Source organism: Sturnira hondurensis, unplaced genomic scaffold (assembly GCF_014824575.4).
Source record: "Sturnira hondurensis isolate 20B ecotype Veracruz unplaced genomic scaffold, ASM1482457v3 Scaffold0003166, whole genome shotgun sequence".
NCBI lineage: Eukaryota > Metazoa > Chordata > Mammalia > Chiroptera > Phyllostomidae > Sturnira > Sturnira hondurensis.
In genome coordinates this window covers 3142054-3161075 of record NW_028075797.1, presented here as the reverse complement: position 1 = coordinate 3161075, position 19022 = coordinate 3142054, and the positions used below count along the sequence as shown (strand labels likewise).

The window sequence follows — 19022 nt, the reverse complement described above, 5'->3', positions numbered from 1 at the left end:
CTGAGATACATTTCTAATAATAGTTTAGTGTTGTGTTAGACTTTCATAGCATTTTCTCAGCCTGCTCCATTTGAGCTTCATAGAATCTAAGTTGGGCTGAGAAAGCTGTTATTTTTATGCCCTGTTGATCGAGGTAAAAACTAAGATTCCAAGAAAGTCAGAACCTTCAGTGCAATGGTAGGGTGCCAAGGGCAGATATAACTAATTGGGCAAGGAACTGTTTCCCCAGAAGCTCAGACTAACCCTCAGAAACCTTCCCTCAGCAGATCTCCAGGCAGCCACTACCAATCGACAGAAGATGGAACAAAAGATAAAACCTATTTGCCATCCCAGACCCAAGTGATCTCTCCAAGGTCATAGGACTAATTCATGATAAACCCAGGTTACAGATCTTTTCTTTCAGTGCTTTTCTTAGGAACTAGAAGACTTTAATCTCTATAAAGTGAGCTCGCCCTTGCCACGAGCCATGGCCACCTAGGGAATGATTGCCTCTCTACATACAACTGCCAACCCCCATTCACACTTACTATCCAAGAAGCCTAAGACTTAACAGAGAGCTCCTAGAAATTTTGAAATTATGTAAGTAGTTCATATCATATTTCTATCAGAGTGTACTGTTTTAGATAATATATCGCCAGAATCTTTCAATTAAAGAGTACTTATTGTATTGTGTTCTTTGTTTTAAATATTTATTGAGCCCAAGTCAGTAATCAAATAAGTAATACAATTTCAAAATGATAACACTCCCACCAAAAAAGAAAAATGAACAGAGTAGGGGGGATAAAGAATGATAGTGGGTGGGGACGGGATAAGCAGTTTTAGATGAGGGCATCATGTGAGGTCTCATGGGAGGAGATGGCATTGGAGAAGAAAGATGGATGGAGTGAGAGCTGTGCCACCTGAAGAAGCTCTGGAGAAAACGTGTTCCAGAGAACAGCAAGAGGAAAGGCATTCGAGAAGGAGAAAGCTGTACATGGCTGAGAAATAGAGCAGGGAATATACTAGATGTCAGAGAGACCATGGTGAGGAGTTTCTGTTTCATTCTAGCCACAATGGGAAGCCACTGTAGACTCTAAAGCAGTTAGGTAATGAAGTTTTAAAACATTACATGACCAAATGTTTATTTTGAAATGTCACTCTGACAGCAGTGTGAACAGTGTGCTCAGCAGAAGGATTGAGACTAACAGTGAAGAAATAAGCTGGGGTCGCTCACTGCAATATTTTAGTTGTGGTTGTCTAGTTGGAATCTAGAAAGACAAGTCTGATGGTCAGAAGAAATCCATAGGCATAGGCTGATTCAGGAGTCAGTAGCTATGTAAGGTCCTCCTAGAAGCAGATGCGCAGACAGAATTAAACATACAAGAGATTTATTGGGGGAAATTCCTGTGAAAAATAAAAATGAGGAAGCACAGAGGGCAGGAGTGGCACCTGTGAAGGAAGGGGGAAAGAAGATTGGACATGAAGAATCTCAGACTACAGCACATTTCCAAGAAAGGTTTGGCCAGGACCAAGGAGGGAATGTGGGGGCCAGAGAGTCCTCATGCCAAAATCACCACAGGAATGGCCTTGCCATGCTTAGTCATTTACTGGGAACAGCCTGTGGGAATCATGGCCTCAGCAGGAATATGGGAGTGGACCCAGAAGGCCAGCGGCTGGGGCCATCCATCAATTAGCTCCCACAGCAAGAGATCTAGGCAGCTGGTTTTCACGGCCACCATAGCAGCCAAGAATGTGGATGGGTCCTTCCCTCCTTCTCAGGCAGAGGGAGGATATAGCTCTTACATCTTCAACCTGTCCATCTCTTTAGGAAGTTGCACCTTTAGAAAACCTTCTCTTGCTCTCCAACTCTCCTCCAAATAATGTTCTCTCTTATTCCCAAACACACCCGAGTTCCTACAAAGATTGTTCCACCAAAGGTGCTTCCACTTTCTCTCTCCATTTAGTATTTAATCCACTCCACTCCCTCTGCTGCTCTTCCCACAGTACCAAGGTTTCTCCTGTTAAGACCACCAGTGACCTCCATTTGGCTAAATCCAATAGAGTCTCTGAAGTTCTCTTCTTACCTGATCTCTCAGCAGCATTTGATGATGATTATTCACTCCTTAAAGTACTTTCTCTTCACTGGTTTCTGTGATGTCACATTCCCATTATCTTGTTTCTACCTCTCTTATTACTCCCTGCTGGTGCCGTACTCCTTCTAAACCTCTGTCTCTGCTCCTTCAGCCTGGCAGGGCCCATTGCCCTCCTGTGTGGTGGAGAGAAGCCTCTACATCATGCCTTTCATCCTCTCTCCCCTGGGGCTTAAAATAATATAGACCTTGGAATAATACTGATCTAAGTTACAATACCAGTTCTACCACTTAATGTAAATTATATATCTTAAAGTACTTGGCATACTAGTAGTATACAGCAAAAGACAGACAATAAAATATTTCCTGTTAATGGCAAGAAAGGAAATGTATGCTTTTCAAACATACAACCAACAACAACAAAACTGTCTGCTCAGTTCAAATTTTACCTCTTTGGTAATAATAAATTCTTCCTTTTCTCCTGAAACTTTGTCTCATACAAATGGAATGGGTTTGTTTTTCCTATGCTTTTTTATTAAGTGATCTATTTTGAAAGCAAGACTAATCCTTAACCCCCATCGGGACACACGAACATCCTACTCTATGTCCTTTCAACTGTTCCCCATTGCACTTACAGTGAAATACAAAATGCTTCATTGACATGGCTGGCAAAGCTCCACATGTTGTGTCTTCTGCCTCCCCCTCTAGACTTAGAGCAAGCTACTTTGCTCCCTAGATTCCAGTTCTGGCCTTCCCATGGTCTCTGAATGCCCCAAGCACTTTCCTCCCTCTAAACCATCACATATGCTGATTCCCAACACTCATCCCCTTTGCCTTCTACTCAACTTTCTACCTCAGATTCCTCAAAGAGACTTTTCCTAAACTTCTCAATCCATATTAAGTGCCCAAGTTATGCTCACGGACTCATCTCATTTCCTTCATGGCTCCGATTGTTATGTGAGATTGAAAAGTCATTTATGAGATTTACTTGTTAAATGCCTGCACCCCAACTAGACCAAGGGCAGAGACCAACTCTGTTTCACTCACCAGCTAACACAATTTCCAGCACACAGTAGGAACTCACTGTTTGCTGACTAAAAAACTGAATGTATTGTCTTATATGGGTAGAATAATAAAGAAGGAAGAAGATAGAACTTTGGGAAAAAAAGATGACATGTAAAGAATAGGCAAAGGAAGAGAAGCCAGCAAAACAAATGGAAGTATCAGGAAAGGAGAAGAATCAGAAGAAAAAAATTGTAATTTTTGAAGGAGCTATAACTTGGAAGACCAAGCACAGAGCTTTTACTATATGCCCCAGGCAGAAAACACCAAGTATGAGTGAGGAACAGCTGGAGATTTGACACACTACTGACACAAGTATAAAATGGCAAATGCACTGTTGACATTATGAAAGCTGAGTGTATGCATACCCCTTGCACCAGCAATTCTCTTGTAGGTTTATACCAAAAAGAAATTATACCTAAGTGCACCCACAAAAACATGTACAAGAATTTTTACTGTAGGACTATTTATTATAGTTTAAAAACTAGAACAAGACAAATGATCATTGACAATGAAGTAAACAAATAATATATTCATGCAGTGGAATACCGTATAGCAATGAAAATGAATTACACTACACACAATGACTTGAATACATCTCACAAACTTCCTGCTGTACAAAAACACTCAGACATAAGGGAGTGTACATTGCATGATTCTATTTGTTTAAAGTTCAAAATCAGGCCAAATTATAGTGTTAGAACTCAGAATAGTGGTTTCCTTTGCGGGGAGTAGACAGTGACTGAGACGCAGCACACATGGGAATTTGGAAAGCTTGTTAGGTTCAGTTGCTCGATCTGTGTTATGATTATGAGGTGAGTTTAGTTTGTGGATATTCATTGAGCTGTGCACTCATGATTTATGCATTCTAGGTTTGTTATACTTCAATAAAAGTTTACTTTAAAAGGCAACTGAGTAGTCTTTTATTTAAATTGCTTAGCGATGCTTAAAATAGGTTATCACTGAATCTTTTCAGGAAATGAAAGTGTTGTGTATGCCTCTGAGTGTGTAGGTATATGTGGGTGTTGAACATTAAAGATTCTTCAGAAATACAGTTAGGTAAAAGGAAACATCAAATTTATTATGCTCTCTGAAATAACTTGGCTTATGTGCCATAGCATTTCATAAAAGGCTCCTATTCAATGAGAGTTAATCTACTTGTATTGTTAGAACAATCTCATGTAACCCCAACCTTATACCACATCTATCAAATCCCATTTTGCCCTCTTATTTTATTCAGTAAATCACTCAATCACTGAGCATTTTCTTGGCAGCTAACCTTGTCAGGGATGGTGGGGTATCAGAGAAAACTCTATGAATCTCCCCTCCTTATTTCTAAGGCCCTAAAATTTTTAGCAAGGATGCTTGCCAAGAGCATCTAAGCCATAAGAACAGGATATAGGAAACGTGTGAGGTTTTCACCTAAAATAGCTAGAAATTGCATAACCAAAAGGGTAAGGGAAGCCAAAGTCCACTGGGAAGAAAAACTCATGCAAGGAATCAGAGATAGCAGGTGAGTTAACCTCAGAAAACAGACATGGAAGAGACCAGACACGGGCCAGGAAAAAAAAATGCAAAGATGACCCAAGAGAACAGTGTGGAATAGAGAGTGGCAGTGGGCCAGACCCACACTGGACACATTGATAAGGAATAGCTTGTCTCTAAAAATTTAAAAACATTATGAGACTGACTGCTTTTTGTTCTTGCCACATACCAGCAATCCTAAGAAAGGTTAACTAAATACTCTTGCCTAAGAATGCTTGCCATTCTTAGTGTTTGTAACAATGAAAAAGGGGAAGGAGTCTGAACATTTCTCACCTAAAGAACAGACGAGTGTGTCGTGCTATATTCATACAGGAAGCACTCTACAGCAGTGAAAACAGATGAACCAGCACTCTATGTACCAACCTGGGGGCTTCAAAGCATCATGTTACTAGTGGCAGAAGTCTACATTGTCTAACGCCATTTATACAAAGTTTTAAAACACGTAAAACAAGGGCTGTATGTGGAACCATGTTGTAAAAGTACAATAGTGCATGGACATGATCAACCCCAGGGAGAGTGGTGACCCCTGGAGGTGGGGAGGAAGGAAAGCAATTACATTATTACTTGCAATTTTTTTAAAGCCCAGAGGTAGAAGCCACAAATTCAATTCTTTTCTTATCTTTTTTTTTATGTGTCAGAAATATTTTAAAGGTTTTATTTATTTACTTATTTATTTTTAGAGAGAGGGGAAAGGAAAGAGAAAGAGAGGGAGAGAAACATCAACGTGTGCTTGTCCCTTGCACGCCCCCTTCTGGGGACATGGCCCACAACCTAGGCATGTGTCCTGACTGGGAATAGAACTGGTGACCCTTTGGTTTGCAGGCCCACACTCAATCCACTGAGCTACACCAGCCAGGGCAGAAATATTTTATAATAAAATTAAAATTTTGACCCACATCCCAAAAATATTCCTCTCTGGCAAGGAGGAGGAGGCAGAGAGCCAGGTAAGAAGAAAAATCTGACTTTCCCAGAAGGGAAAGAGACTCTTGGAGTATATTATCTGAAGACCGGATGACGTGTTCTTAACACTGTTGAACAGTGTTGACCTACCCCAAACACTGTGCACGGACCTGGTTCCACATAGGCAGGTAGGCATGACTCAACTTTCAACAGCTCAAAATCCAGGAAACAGCATTCCCATTATAACCAGGCACTGCGACATTTCAGAATATGTGTTGGTAAGGCTCTCCATGTTAAGTAGCTTTGCAAGTTGTTATTAGAATCACGTTAGCGCAGCACTATATAGCAAACGTCCCACATCCGCAGATGATTCTTTCCAAGAAACCTATTGGTTGGCTTTTCTTCTCTTTTTCCTTCTAAATAGCAGCTGATGGACAAAGAGGATCTGGCCCAGGCCTTTGATGCCAATGCCAATCGAACAATAGCCCTGCTTGTGGCAATCACCCTCTTTGTTCAGCCAGGAGAATGCTGAGGCTGTTGCTCACTGGATCTTGTGTATGTGGGTGGCCAGAGCAAGGTGCATTTGGTTGCCAGATGTAGATTCTGGGTGGTATGAACTGACTGTCCACGTAGCTAATGCTTGGGACTTGGCTGGAACTTCCCTGTCTGGTGCAATCAGAGAGACCAGATGGATTTGCCTTCTTGTCCTTTGAAGATGGTATCCTTTATTTAGCTGAAGGGAAGAGGCAGCCAACCATCTGACCTGGAAAGCATTCTCAGGAAGCCCAGTTCATTTTATGCACATCTAAGAGAAAGGGAAAGTGCATTGTTGAAAGAAAATTTAGGGAGAGCCTTTGCAAGCCACTGAGGAGGTTCCAAAAACACATGTACAAATGGGCACCAGAGGTTCTATTAACCAGTGGGAGTTTGCCATTTATTTTCCTGGGGCAGTCCTGCTTAGAAAGCAGGTGACACTTAAGGGAATTGGTCACATTTTGAGGGGCTTCTGGGCTGCCGCCGCTGCTGCTGCTGCTGCCAGAGCCATTTCTAGCTGCTGGTACTGCTCCTCACTCTAGATCACCCTCCTTCCTCAGGAGGGCTGGTCATGGCTACGGGCTGGGGCACAGGGGCTTGACTTAACATGCCTGTTTGTGCTGCTCTCAGGTGAAGGTACTGAGTTATTATTACAGTCCACGGGGGCCCAGTTGTGACCAACATGGGCTGCAGGATAGAGACTTCCATCCCTACCCACACTGGGTCACAGATTCCCCTCAAATGCAGCTAGAGCTTGGCTCTCCTGTCTGGAATCCACCAAGCATCTTGTGTTGAGCTTTGTACCTCTAGTCCAGATTCCACACTATAGCTTCATGCTTTCTGGTGAATGCCCTTCAGATAGTCTCCCTAGTTGGATGGAATTCCCATTTTGGATAAGTGTGTTGTCCCTAAACATAAAAATGTGTTGCCCGTGGAGCCTGCTCAGCAATCCTACTCATCTGACATCTGTTGGGTTGGAGGTGAGGGTCTGGCAGTGCCAGCCACTACACACAGTGGTACGACTTGTTCACTGCACAAAACCTTCCTGCCAAGATAATAAATGGGGCCTGAAATACCATTATCGAGTCCTGTAGACTTATACTATTTCCATTTCATCAGCACCTAATGGTTATAATTGTCAGTGTTTGACACATTTTGTATCACCTGCTTTGAGCAGCACACCCTTTTTTTTTTTGAAAAGCGGTTACTCTCTCAATTCCAACTTTATAGTTTTAGTGGGAGCTACCAATCTTAGTATCCTAGTACTCAAACATCGGACCTCAGAGGTGGGTGCATGGCACAAGCTGGGGCAATCAGAGTTCTTCTTCCCAGACGTTTTCAGCTAAGGAAAATGTCTTTTCTTGGTGGAGGCCGAGGTGGGAGAATGTGAGACCAGAAGCACCAGGACCTACGTTTCCCACCATGTGGAAGAAGCTGTGGCACAGCAACAGATAATGAACACCATGTAAGGAGACAGGGAAGCAAGAGTGGAGAGCACCCTGGAGGCTCCAGAGGCCTGTCTCCAAGCATCACTGAGACCAGTATCATAGTCCGCCACACCACCTCCACCACCTTTTCCCAGCTGTCTCTGTGAGCCCACAAATCCTCTTGGCTGCATATATTTTGTGCTATTTCACTTGCTTGCAGCCGAGAGTGTTATGATGAATACAGTGCCCAGTAAAGACCTTGAGTGCCAATTCTGCTGGGAAAAGAACCTAACAAGTTTCTTTTTTCATGTTATTGAGAGTCTAATATGTGCCCATTATGAGCTTGGTGATTCTACATAGTGTATCATTTTAACTCTCTTACAACCCAGCAGTAGGTAGCATTAATCTTCTTGCTTTTTAGATGAAGAAACTGAGGCACTGAAAGCTTAAGGAACTTTTCAAAACTCACATAACTTGTGTTAGGAATATTCTAGAAAGTTAATTATTTTTGTATAGAATGAGAAACTAAAAGCTTTGAAATATTCATGACCATATTATGGAAGGGCTTATCCCGCTTAATAAGTCAACATCAGTTGTGCTAGAAACTGGAGATATACCACGTTTTATTTATCACGTTTATATACCACGTTTTATTTATTGGGTTGTTTCCACATTTTGGTTATTATGAATAATGCTGCTATGAATGTCTGTGGACAAGTTTTTGTGTGAACATAAGCTTTTGATTCTCTTGGGTACATACCTATGAATAGAAAAGCCGGATTCTATGGCAACTCTGTTTGACTTTCTGATGACCTGCCAGACTGTTGTCAAAGTGTCTGCACCATTTTATGTTGCCACTAACAATATATGAGGGTTTCAATTTCTCGACATCCTCACCCAAATCCATGATTATCTGTCTTTTTTTATTATAACCATTCTAGTGGATGTGAGATAGTCTTTCGATGGGGTTTTGACTTGCATTTCCCTGATGGCTACTGATGTTGGGCATCTTTTTATGTGCTTATTGGTCACTAGTATATTTTTTTGCAGAAATATTTTTCAGGTCCTTGGGTTGTCATTTTATTATTGAATTGTGTGAGTTCTGTACCTATTCTAGATACAAGTCACTTATAAGATACATGATTTGCAAATATTTGCTCCTCTTTTGGGTGTTGTCTTTTCACTTTCTTGACATTGTCCTTTGAAGCACAAAGTNTTGCCACTGACAATATATGAGGGTTTCAATTTCTCGACATCCTCACCAAAATCCATGATTATCTGTCTTTTTTTATTATAACCATTCTAGTGGATGTGAGATAGTCTTTCGATAGGGTTTTGACTTGCATTTCCCTGATGGCTACTGATGTTGGGCATCTTTTTATGTGCTTATTGGTCACTAGTATATTTTTTTGCAGAAATATTTTTCAGGTCCTTGGGTTGTCATTTTATTATTGAATTGTGTGAGTTCTGTACCTATTCTAGATACAAGTCACTTATAAGATACATGATTTGCAAATATTTGCTCCTCTTTTGGGTGTTGTCTTTTCACTTTCTTGACATTGTCCTTTGAAGCACAAAGTTTTAAACTTTGAAGTCCAATATATCTATTTTGTCATGGTGATCATTGTTTGTGCTTTTGGTGTCATATGTGAGAAATTTTGCCTAACTCAAGGTCACAAAGATTAACTTCTTTCTTTCTTCTAGGATTTTTAAGGTTTTCCTATGTGAGTTAATTTTGTGAGTTAATTTTGGCATATGTGTGAAGAAGGGGTCCACCTTCATCTTTACATGTAGATATTCAGCTATCCCATCACCAATGTTGAAAAGACTATTCTTCCCCTACTAAACTACTTTATCATCTTGTCAAAATCTTTTGATTATAAATATAAGAGCTTACTTCTGAACTCAGTTCTATTTAAATTATTGACATTATTACAGATGCCCCCCATTTCCCCTCACCTCGCCCTCCTCCACCCAGCCCTTACTCCCCCCGACCTTTACCACATTGTTTTCTGCGTCCATGCATATATGTTCTTTGGCTAATCACTGTTTCATTCCATCAGTCCGTAGGTCTATTCTCACACCAGTACCACACCGTCTGGGTTACTGTAGTTATTTAGTAAATTTTTAAATAAGGAAGTGTGAGTCCTCCAAATGTATTCTTTTTTCAGGATTCATTGACCACTGTGAGTCCCTTACGTTTCCACACTATACAACAATTTTAGATTTACAGAAAAATTGGGGAAATAGTACAAGTTTTCAATATATGCTACACCCATTTAATCTACCATTAATATCTTACATTTAGTCTACAATTTACATTGGTTTGCTTCTAAATTTTCACTGTTTTAAGTAATGCCATGGTAAACACTTTCATGTGTAAGTATTCTTTTGTATTTTGAATTATTTACTTGAGGTAAATTGTTTTCAGAGGCACTATTTTTCTTGTCAAAGGATTACAGAACATACCTGACTCTCTAAAATCAGATTTTTAACTTGGGTCTATTATTAAAATTCTGCTTGGCATCAGGGTAATAATTATGAGTTCTAGGTTTATTTAAAGTGTGCCTCTTAAGCATAGCACCAGCAAAAGGCAGATGATATGAAGCTAAGTAACTTGCAAGAATTGACTGAAGTCCTAGGTACAAGATGATCTAGATAGCCCTGGGCAGACTTGTTTAAGCCTAACTGTGCCAGCCACATTCACTGATCAGTCTAATCAGGGTTAAATACATGAAGTAGCAATTTGCCCTTTCAATTGACCACAAGAGAGAGAGTCAAACAAAACTTACTTAAAAATCCCTCAGTGTGGTCTAGATGTTGGTCTAGACCAGCAGTTCTCAAAGCATCATTTCCAGACCAGCAGAATCACTGGCCTTCAGAGGTCAGATAGCACAGGCTGACACTAACATTAAGGTGTAGGGGGCAAAACCCTCGGCCTTAAAATCTGGCATGCTCAGCCTCACATCCAACCCCAAGTGCTTACTTGCATCTGCTACAAATATCTCACCTTTCTCCAGTTGATAAGATAAAGAACAAAGGAAGGATATCAGATTAACTTCATGATAACCATTTCAGAGTGATCTGATACAGGAAAAGAAGTAATACATCAATAATGGTATAAAACCACATTTTGGTATTCAGGCCAGGCTGACTGGCAGGAGGGAGGTTGCTAGGGCTCAGAGCACATAGCAGACAAGCTCAATGTACTCCCTGAACGGGGATTTGAGATCAAGGATTTGGTACTGCTTATTCATCTCCTGCCATACATAATGCACATGATGTAGAGACTGGACAAGTTAGAAGTCTCCTGACACTCATTTCTTAAACTTGCCAGCTACAGAGACTAGCATAGCACCTGACTGGCCAGTGACCAATGGCCTGCTTTTAAGTGACTCCAGGGCAGCAGGGAACTGTGGTCACAAGGCCTAGGAGAGTCATCCTAACAGAAGGCTTGAATGTCTTTGAAACTCTGCAGAAAAGTTGCACCAATATGCTTTCCCTTACCCACTCCGGTGGTGATGAGAGTGCAAGTGTAATACTATCAAAACCACGGTGTAGTTTGTATGCTCAGTGTTTGCTTAAAAATCTTAAAAATACTAGGGGGTTATAAATGCTTCAGAGTATGAAGGACCAAGTCAAACCCCAGCAATTGAGGGGGTTCCTGAGACTTCATGAGTTCTGACTTCTCCCTTACCGTATCCCTTTTAGAGTTGGGACTGCTGAGTGGCTAGGAGGCAGGCTTATGAGGCGGAGGTGAACCAACCCGTGGAATGATCCCACGTCCTACTCTGAGCCTGAGTGCTGGGGGGGGGGGGGGTAGAGAAGGGGGAAGGAGAGAGAAACAGAATTAACCATAACAGTAGGAAACTGGAGGCAAAAGGGGAGCTTATCACCTAGAGGAAGACAAACTCAGCCAGAGCCAGAGAGGGGTTTAGTCCCGCTCTCTGAATTAAAATAGAACTCACTATCTGATTTATGACTGGGGGTGAGGAGAAAAGAATGTTGGTCTCCAGAAGAGCTCAAGTATGGGAACCTACTCCAAATTAGGTCTATAAGGTGTAGCTCACACTCCTGCTCCAGAACTTAATCATTATTAAGAACTACCACAAAAAAAAAGAGAAAAAGGCACCTGCATTTCTTATTGTAATTTCAAATGCTTCCCAGATCTTACTGATGTGGGGTACAAATAGTATTACAATAGCAAGTAATCCCAAATGTATCTCCCGCCAAATCCCACTGCATAATTGGCAGACTACTGACCCCTTTGGCACCCCCCCCCATTATGGAGTGCTCAGAAAGTCTTCCAGGTGCTCCCCAGGGAGCCTGGCCCACCGCCTGAGCCCTGCTCCAAAGTGTGACCTCAGCCTTCGCTCCGGCCAACAGCTCTGGCAGGCTGCTCTGGCCGCCCACAAGGAAAACTGTTGTGGGACACCCTGTTGCTCTACCAAGAAGAGCAGATAGCTCTTTTGTCACTTGTCTTGTTTGGTCTGGGGACTGGGAGAAATTAAAATGTCCAAACAACAGGGCAATCTGGAGTTCAGAGACCAGACGGGTTGGTATGTACTGCATTTTTATGGACACAAATAGGTACTATGCAAACTGGCATTTCTAATAATTCCCTCTGATAAATAGCAGTATGTTACAGCGTTCTGTGGTTTCATCGTGGCTTTAAAATTAAGACACATACTATAACTTGCACATGTAATTTTTCAATTTTTTTTCCCTTAGAGCTAATCTTTGCAGATTGTCAGAGATGATAATGATTATTGTTCACTCAGGGAGCTCTGGCCTGGCAGAAGATTGCAGAAGGAAACGACCTAACAATAACATAAACCCTTTACTCTGGGTTTAGGGAGCACAGCTTGTGGCTGAGGCTGGGAGTAGAGGGGGGCGGGGCAGGGATCATTGTGGAGGGGCTTGTCCACAATTGGAAGAAACTTGTCCACATTTTCCTAGGACTAGAAAATTTCATTCCAACAAGATTGACCAATTCCTGTGGTGGTACTATTAATGTGTCATATATATATATTTGCTTCTTACAATTTTATTAAGTATGTTTTGCTCAAAAAGTAATGCATAATAGTTTAAGCAAACAAGTAAATCAAAGGGAAATAATAGTCCCTCCCTTTTTTCTCTCTAATCCCACCATTTTGAGTTTGCCATTTTTTTCTACATGTATTTAAACACATCTAAACCTATTCACACATATAGGGTTTTTTTTCCCATGAGGCAGTTCTACTTGTTAGATACTGATAAGTGCCTCTCCTGTACCAGGAAAACAAATTCACACCTGTGTTCAGAGCTGTAATAAACAATCGAGGTTATCATGTCAAAACATGTTATCTACTACGTGACAGGCACTCCTCAGTTCCTTAGTAGTCACCTTATTTATATATTACAGCAAACCTATGAGCTAGGTATTATCATTCCCATTTTACAAATGAGAAGACTGAGGCCCAGGGCGGTTAAGCAGCTTGTCATTGGACCATGAGGTCTGTGAGGGAAGTACCCCTGTTTTTTTGTTCACCGTAGTATCCCCAGCACCCAACACAGTGGCTGGCATGCAGTAGAGCTCGATGCATAGACACTGACCAAGCTATGGTTGCATAGGTCCTTGTGGACACAAGTGGTGGAGTAGGAGTTGAACCCAGGTGTGTCTATCCTTAGATGTCTTGAGGAAGCGGCAGTGAGGAGAGGGTACAGAGCTTGGCACATGGGGGCTTCCTTTTAGCCTATAGGAATCAACAAAGCACCCCTGTCTGAGCCTTTCCAGGCTTATGGTGGTTGTGGGGGTGTCTACCAGACTTGGTAAGGTGACCTGTACTCCCTTGAGAATTTCTTCTCCAGGGTATTGCCCAAAGTTTTATTCCACCTAACATCCCCATGAAAATGACTCTTGGTGTCCAGATTGCCTACAAAGGAAGACAAATAGCAAAGCTTTCTGAAGACTGGCCAAGGGTCAGGTTTTATGTCTTCCTGATGGAAGAGAACAAAATAAAAAATTAGGGGATGAACACCATCTGGACACCCATGTACACCCAGGCACATTTCCTAGCAGTACCTAAGTGTACTTCCTGAATGTTCAGCTGATATTTCATATGAAGACTGTGGCTCAAGAGGTACAATGACTGAAAACAGCTCTAAGGGGCTGAGCCCACATGGTCTGTCTGCCAGTCCAGGCTTTCCCACAGTCCTCATCTGTGAAATGCCTTCACGTTTCACTTAAGAGCTCAAGGTTGTGGTTTGTGAGCTCACAGGGGTGTACTGGGGCCATTTGCACTGCTATTAATTCCAACCACTGCCTTTTTGGATGATGATACCTAGAAGCTAAGACAACATAAGAAGAAATTAAAGATGCATACATGAGTTATTTAACTATGATATTACAAAAAATGCCCCTAAGAACAAGTCTGTTTGGTTTTTCATTTTTGTTTTTTTGGTACCAAAAGCTTTGGGAAAAAACACAAGACAAGTCAACTAACTGAAATTCAGGGAAAAGAAGGGGCTGGCTGAATACACGTGGAACAGTGATGGGAAGCCACCTTCCAGGAAGAATAAGGATAGAGAAGAGCTTTATGACTTAGAGAAAAAAGGAGTTCACTGAATTTTCATCCTGTCTGGGCAGGATGCTGAGGGAAAAGACAAAAACAACATCTAAATGGCCCCAGACTGCTTGGGAAGAAGGATCCTCTCAAAAGTGGAATTATAGGCAGGACCTAAAAGCTGCAACTCCCCCCTCCCACACACACACAGAGGAACTGATGTAGGCCTAACAGGAGTGGCATCACATACAAGAAAGGCCAGCATAAGGGATTGAGAGACAAAAGCTCTCTAGCAATGCAGGTGGGGTCTCTGGGACAAGCAGCCTCCTGAAAGTCTGGACAGTTAGGAGTTTCTGCACTGAGGCTTTGGGAAAGGCAGCCTCTCCTGAGACATGCCAGACAGCAATAGTTTTATTACTGTCACATAGACTTATACCCAGTGATAGCTGCAAGGTGGGAAGGTTGGCAAAGAGCAAAAGTACACTTCAGATACTCACCATGTAACAATGTTTTGGTCAGTGAGAAACTACATATGGCTGTGGTTCCATAAGATTACAATGAATTATAAGCAAAAAGTTCTTTTGCAATGTTGAAAGTAAAGGCTGGACCCAACTACAATATTGCATTTTTTGCTTGCTCTAGGTGGTTTAAATGGTCAAGGAGGCTTAGCATGCTGTCCACCTGCCAAGTGCCCCTGATTGGGGTCCAGAGTTGGCAAGGGATCCAGAGGAATGCACTATGGTCAAAGGAGCCCTGAGCCCTGCCTCTGCCAGCCCATCCCGCCTCTCCCTGCACACCCAAACATACACTCATACTCATGTGCATAAACTCACCTCCTTTTTCTTCATTTCTCTTTATCTGTCTCTTCTTCCACTCTCAACCCCAATGATCTCTCTCTCTTTCTCTCTCTCTCTCTCTCATTCTCTCTCTCTCTGTCTTCCCTCTCCATTTCATTATTTCTTTCAAGCTGTATCTCTGCTCTCTTTCTCTCTCCTTCTCTTCCTTCCCTCTGTCCATTCCTTCCTTCCTCCCTCCTCCTGAAGTCTAGTCTAACCTCCTCTTGCACTTTCCTCCACTGCCCTGCCCCAGCCCCTCCAACATTCACGCACAGCACACACACAGTTTTTGTGCAATTTTTTACTGTACCTCTTCTACATTTAGACATGTTTAGATACACAAATACCATTGTTCCACAATTCCACAGTTTTCAGTGTAAAAACAAGCTACACAGGTTTGTAGCCTAGGAGCAATATGCAGCCGAGGCGTGTAGTAGATTGCGTAAGTGCATCTAGGTTTGTGGAAGTGCATTCCATGATGTTTGCACATGACAAAATCACCTAACAATGCATTTCTCAGAGTGGGTTCCTACCATTAAGTGGCATATGACTGTACTGACTATACTTTTTTATAATTGCATATACTGCCTCAAACTCGCTCACTTAAAAAGGCCAACATCTTAAAAGTTGGACTGGAATCGAGGATCTGTAAGTGTTTTTGAGATGAGTAATTGTTTGAGGCTTATTGGTGCATTTCTGGAGCCTGCTCCCTCACAGCCTCCCATCCTGTCCTTCCTTCCCCCAACCCCACCACGGCACCGACATGCACAGCCACACCGCTGACACTCCGGCTCCCGGAGTTGCATTTTCTCATCTTCCTTCAACCAGCCTTGTCGGAATTAAATGAAACCAACCAGTCCTAAGGATGTTCCTCTGCTGTTCTACCACTTGGCAGCTTGTTAATGCTGAAGAAGAGAATTGTATTTGAAAGCAAGTATTGCCTTTATCTTACTGTGACGCTGTCCTCTGCTTTTCCTGCCACTGCTTTGAAATATCAGTATTTGCAGGGCAGGGCGGGGGGAGAAGACATTCTTAACCTCTTTATCGGCCTTCATCGTGGAGGCTCCAATGAGCTGCCACAAATAGCATTCCGTGACAAATGAGATTATACCTCTCTTCATTATCCACCCTTTTCATCCACGTACAGTAGCAGCGCTGAGACCTTCAGGGATCACATCAACCAAATCCCCAGTTAGAGACGCTTAAACTCAAAACTCCACACTCAGCTGCACCTGTTCTTTCCAGGCTACCGTGGTAAACGTGGGGTTTGTGTACAACTCCTTAAAATTTTGTTTTAAAGTAAACGCAGGTTTGTTTTGAGATTGAAAAGTGATTTCAACATGCAGCCTAGACAGGCAGCCACAAATGGAGTATAAATGCAACAGGATCCCAACTTGAGATTTTCCTGTTAGTTTAGCACTTTCAAAGCAATAATCTACATTGTGCAAAGCCAAGTGGTGAGTGGCTACACTAGGAGGATTAAAGGATTATTTTTTTTAATCCACTGGAACTCAAACCATGGCCCCTCTATCAGTAACTTTAATAACTATAATGGACTGAATACACATACCTATTTTCTCCAAGGTTCTCAAAACGTTTTCACCAAATGTAACTTACCAAATCACAGATTAATTTTTAAAGCTGAAAAGAGCCTTAGAGATCAAGTAAAGTCTTTATGTAAAGATAAAGTCTGAGGCCCAGGAAAGTTCTTTGATTTACTGTCGATCTCGCATCCACTTACTGACAAAGCAGAAGTCAAAGCCAGGCCCTCGGATTCTCTGGGTGCTTTCCCCGTACACTTGCTCCTCAAAGTACAGTCTGTGGACTTGCAGCATCAGCATCACCAAAGGGCTTGTCAGAAAATCAGATTCTCAGGCCCCACCTCAGATCCAGAAAACCAAAATCTGCCTTGCAACAAAAGCCCCCAGTGTCTGTGTGCACGTGAAAGTCCGAGAAACTGTTCTGCGGCTCACTGCCTCCGTCCACCGCTGCACCTCTGCACTTGACATCAGACGATTGTCTGGACATGCCCAAGAAAGTGTAATAAAATAAGTATGATAATCATGTGGAAACCACATTCTGTACTCAAAGAAAGTGTTACGGTGATGCCTGACAAGCAGTGAGGGAAAAAGATCCGAAGATAATTCCTCCGGAGTTTTTGTGGAGAACTTATGCTGTGCCCTTGGAAAAACAGGGTCCCCACCCTGAACAAGATGATAATCAGGAAGGGAGAGAAATCTAGAGTCCCGGAGGAAAAATAGAGACATTAAATTCTAAACTGGGATGTAAAGCGTTTAGGAAAAACTTCCAGTGGGGCAGCCCTAGTTCATTCCCGTCTCTGTTTCCAGTGGGAAGTTTCTAAACTACAATTTTGACCAACTCTCATCCTTCAGTGATTCCCCCTCCCTCACCCACGGGGTAAAATCCAAAGTCCTCTGAGTAATCAGTGGAGTCCCTCTTCAGCCTCAACATCCTCTTTCTGCATCACCCCGTCTCACATCCTTGCCCCCCAGAAACACTGGGCTGCTTCCAGTTCCCTAGTCTGCCATCTGTTCATCCCTCGACCTTTGCAAGAAGCTTCTACATGAATGCGTCCCCCTTCCCCAGAAGTCCTAAATTCCCATTGCCTCTGATTTTGACTGTACATGGAGAGAGAGGGTCTTTAAAGAGGTAATTGGGTTAAAATGAGATCATTAGGGTGGGCCCTCATTCAATCTGACTGGTGTCCTTATAAGCAGAGTAAACTAGGGCACAGACACACAGATACACACAGAGGAAAGACCGAATGAGGAGGACAAAGAGAGAAGGCCACCATCTATAAGCCAATGACAGAGGCTTCGAACTTGCGGGGCACCCTGATCTCCAATTTCTGGCCTCCAGGGCGGTGACAACATACATTTCTGTTGTTTAAGTCTCCTTGTCTGTGGTATCTGTTACAACAGTCCAAGCAGATTAATCTATACACAGGTGAAGCACCATCCAGATGCAGATACAAAACATTTCTGGCACCCTGAAAAGAACTTTGAATTTGACTGCAGGGACAATTGGAAGTCATTTTTGGCCCTAAGCATGAGATTCACCAAGGCAAAATGGAACTTCAGGAAGATTAGCAGGGTGATTGGAATGAGTAGAATAGGATGAACTGGCAGTAAGGGCAGTCGGAATGAATGGGGGAGGAAAAAGAGGCGGGGTAGGTTTCAGAATCACTTGCTCAAGTAACAGAATCACCGAGAGGGTAGTGGTAAAGAGAACTAAAAGGAGGTTTTCTTTTAAATGAGCACCCAAAAATCTTTTGGTAGCTGCGGCCCAGCCAGTGGCCTCTGGCCCACTCGTACTTCCAGCCCTTGGAGCACACCTAGGGTTTGCTGTCGCTGGGCAGGGTTCTCCGGGCCTTGCCAAGACGCCTGCACACCTCTCAGTCCTTGCGAGGACTAGAGAGCAGGGCAGTGCCACAGCCCTTAGGGGAAGTCCAAGGCCAGCTGGTCAAAGATGAAGATCTTGCTCCCAGCCTTGAGGATGCAGCACCAGGCACAGCTGCTCACACACAATGCAAAATCTTTCAGTTTGGGTACCTCCTGTACACACACTTCATTGGTTGGAGTTTCTACAACCACAGCAGTTTTACTCTGCTGACCAGGAAGTTTCATCTTCCAGATCACCTGGGAAGAGGACAAGGGGGCTGGTTGATGTGACTCATAACAACCTCTTTAGCACAACTTGAAGATGGAGTTGGTTTGTCTGGCCAAAAACTGGTACAGCTTGACCAACAGCCTTAGGTAGATGACCTGGCTCTTGGGCTCCTTGAGCCAAACCTTTCAGTCTTTTCGTGGCAGATGTCAACTCCCATTCATGCTCCATCAGGTCTGGAAAGCTAAAAAGAAATTTAAAAGAATGGCAGAATAGCAGTGATGAACAAGAGAGAAGCAAAGACCCCAGAGGTCCAGGAGATTAAAGTGAGGATGTATTGATGATAAGTATCTGGGAAAAGGAGTCAGGTGGAGTGGGAAATGATGAAGGCCATTCTGGGTCTGAGAGGATAGCAGCATATTCAAGTGGATATGACATGCCCAGAAGGTAAAAATATGTAAGACTGGAGCCCAAAAC

At 42.7% G+C, this 19022-nt stretch overlaps 1 pseudogene; it reads right to left on the bottom strand.

Moving 5' to 3' along the window:
* Positions 1-18129: 18129 nt before the first annotated feature.
* LOC118984036 (ribosomal protein L18-like) lies at positions 18130-18765 on the bottom strand (annotated as a pseudogene).
* Between the last annotated feature and the right edge of the window lie 257 nt (positions 18766-19022).